The 3,081-nt window shown below is 51.2% G+C and overlaps 1 pseudogene; it reads left to right on the top strand.

Annotated features, from left to right (window-relative positions):
• Nucleotides 1-3,081, top strand: part of LOC104716625 — a 13,000-nt pseudogene that overhangs the window by 7,805 nt on the left and 2,114 nt on the right.

Genomic DNA, 3,081 nt, shown 5'->3' with positions numbered 1-3,081 from the left:
ACAGCGATATCAGCTCTCCGCAACGCTCTCGCTCACGGTTCCCGATTTAGGGAAGACATCATAGTCCATGAGCCCCTGTCTCTTGACGACGCGCTGCACCGCGCCAACAAATACATCGAGCTGGCTGAGGAAAGCGCATCGAGAGCGAACCGACCGTTGCCAGAACCGCCGGCCTCTAAGTCAGCCAAAGGAAAAGAGAAGGTACAGGACGAGCATCACGAGCCTCGTCAACACCTCGACAAGGAGTATGCTGACAAGCTGGAGAAGGCAAGGAAAACCCAAGCATTTGCTGTTAGCAATCAGGACCCCCAAGCGTCGTCATCAAAACCCTGGAATAACAAATGGGTCCGGGACCCATCGGGTAAAGGTGGAAAAAAGTATTGCGACTACCATAAACAAGCAGGGCATACCACTGAAGAATGCCGCACGCTCCAGCAAATACTGCTCGATAAGTTTAAGGAAGGCCACATTGACGTCGAGCACGAGCGACGACTAATAACGGCCCACGGGGATAACCAATTTTTTAACCCTGAGAACGAGAACCCAAGTAGGCAATACAATACAGGTCCCGCCCCACAGCACGGCACGGCGAACCTGCCACCTCCCCTAGCGCCAACCCTTAAGAGGAACCCCGAGCCGGCCGACGACCCAAATACTCCGACCCCGCGCCAAAGGATTAATATGATTATGGGCGGCCTAACGACTTGTCGAGACTCGGTTCGTTCCATCAAAGCTTACAGGCGGGGTCTAGAGGTCAAGCAGGACTGCTCAAAGCACGCAGCCCATCACAAATTCCGAGCCGATCATATTCACAGAAGACGATGCATCAGGCCTAGCAGGGCCGCACAACGACCCTTTGGTGGTGGAGATGGCAATCGGTGAAAGCATCGTCACCAAAATCTTAATTGATACTGGCAGCTCGGTAAACGTCATCTTATAGACGTATTGATTCAGATGGAGGTCGACCTGCGCACAGCCGACCATGAAGTCCAACCCCTCACCGGCTTCGATGGCGATACAGTTATGACGGTCGGCACGATAATGCTTCCAGTCTACGTAGGCGGAACGATGCACTGCATCAATTTTGCCATCGTTGACAGACCAATCGTCTACAACGTTATCTTGGGGACTCCATGGCTGCATAAGATGAAAGCCGTAGCATCAACGTACCACCAGTGCGTAAAGTTTCCTACCTCAAGAGATATATTCACACTGCGAGGAGACCCGTTGATCGCCAGAACTTGCTTCATCGTCGAACGACAGCAGCGTAGTGCTCGCACCTTCGCAATCTCAGACCCCGCCGAGCAGTTAGATATTCGCGTCCGTCCGAACACCGAGCTAACCATCCAAGTAAACATTGACCCTTCTGACGCGACTCTCTGCGTAGGGATCGGTGCCGACCTACCACAGGCTATCAAGGACAAGCTCGTCAAGTTTCTATGCCAGAACGTCACCACCTTCGCGTGGAATATGAGCAGTATGATCGGGATCGACCCGAGCATAACCTGCCACGAGCTCAATGTAGATCCAACGTTCAAACCGGTCAAACAAAAGCGCCGTAAACTCGGACTAGAGCGCACCGCTGCCGTAAACGAGGAGGTCACAAAGTTGCTCGCTGCTGGATCTATCAGGGAGGTCAAGTATCCCGACTGGTTAAGTAATCCAGTAGTTGTGAAGAAAAAGAATGGCAAGTGGCGGGTGTGCGTCGATTTTACCGATCTTAACAAGTCGTGCCCAAAGGACAGCTTTCCTCTCCCAAGAATCGACCAGCTGGTCGAGGCAACTGCGGGAAATGAACTTCTATCGTTCATGGACGCTTATTCAGGATATAATCAGATAATGATGAACAAAAACGATCAAGAGAAGACAGCCTTTATCACCGACCAAGGCACTTACTGTTACAAGGTCATGCCGTTTGGTTTGAAAAATGCTAGTGCGACCTACCAGCGCCTTGTCAACCGTATGTTCGCCGAGCAGCTCGGCCATACAATGGAGGTATATATCGATGATATGCTGGTAAAATCAACCCACGCTGCCGATCACGTTTCGCATCTCGCTAAGTGTTTTGAAGTTCTCAACAGATATAACATGAAGCTGAATCCAGCAAAATGCTCGTTCGGCGTAACTTCTGGGGAATTCCTAGGATACCTCGTCACCAAGAGGGGTATCGAAGCTAATCCGAAACAGATTTCGGCGCTTACAAACCTTCCGTCTCCAAGAAATACTCGAGAAGTGCAACGACTTACCGGACGAATTGCCGCCCTCAATCGATTCATTTCACGCTCTACCGACAAGTGTCTACCGTTTTACTAGCTGCTTCGCAGCAACAAAAAGTTTGAGTGGGATGAGAAGTGTGAGTCTGCCTTCCAGGAGCTAGAAAACTATCTCGCTACTCCTCCAGTCTTAGCTAAGCCCGACCAAGGAGAAACGCTCTATCTGTACATCGCCATCTCCAGCTCGGCCGTCAGTGGGGTACTCATTAAAGAGGACAGGGGAGAACAGCATCCCATTTTCTATGTCAGCAAAAGTCTCGATGGAGCTGAGCTCCGCTATCCAACCTTGGAAAAGCTCGCGTACGCCGTAGTTATCTCGGCTCGGAAACTACGCCCGTATTTTCAATCCCACACCGTGGAAGTCTTGACTAACCAGCCCCTTCGGACCATTCTGCACAGTCCAAGTCAATCAGGTCGTTTGGCCAAGTGGGCAGTGGAATTATGCGAATATGATATTGAATACAAGAATTGCACTTGTGCGAAATCTCAAGTACTCGCTGACTTTTTGGTCGAGCTCTCTCCCGAACTAGAATCAGGCACTCCGCGCGAAGAGAAGTGGTCGTTGCACGTCGATGGTGCTTCCTCCCGACACGGCTCCGGGATCGGCATACACCTTGTTTCACCAACAGGTGAAGTGCTCGAACAATCATTCCGGCTCGCCTTTGCCGCCTTGAACAACGAGGCCGAGTACGAAGCCTTGATCACAGGAATGAGGTTGGCAAGCGGAATTGGTGTCAAGAAATTACAAGTCTTTTGCGACTCACAGCTGGTGACCCACCAGTTCAGCGGTGATTACGAATGCAGGAAC

Source organism: Camelina sativa, chromosome 2, assembly GCF_000633955.1.
Source record: "Camelina sativa cultivar DH55 chromosome 2, Cs, whole genome shotgun sequence".
NCBI lineage: Eukaryota > Viridiplantae > Streptophyta > Magnoliopsida > Brassicales > Brassicaceae > Camelina > Camelina sativa.
The sequence above is the reverse complement of the archived record's forward strand: the minus strand, read 5'-3'. Positions and strand labels throughout refer to the sequence as shown.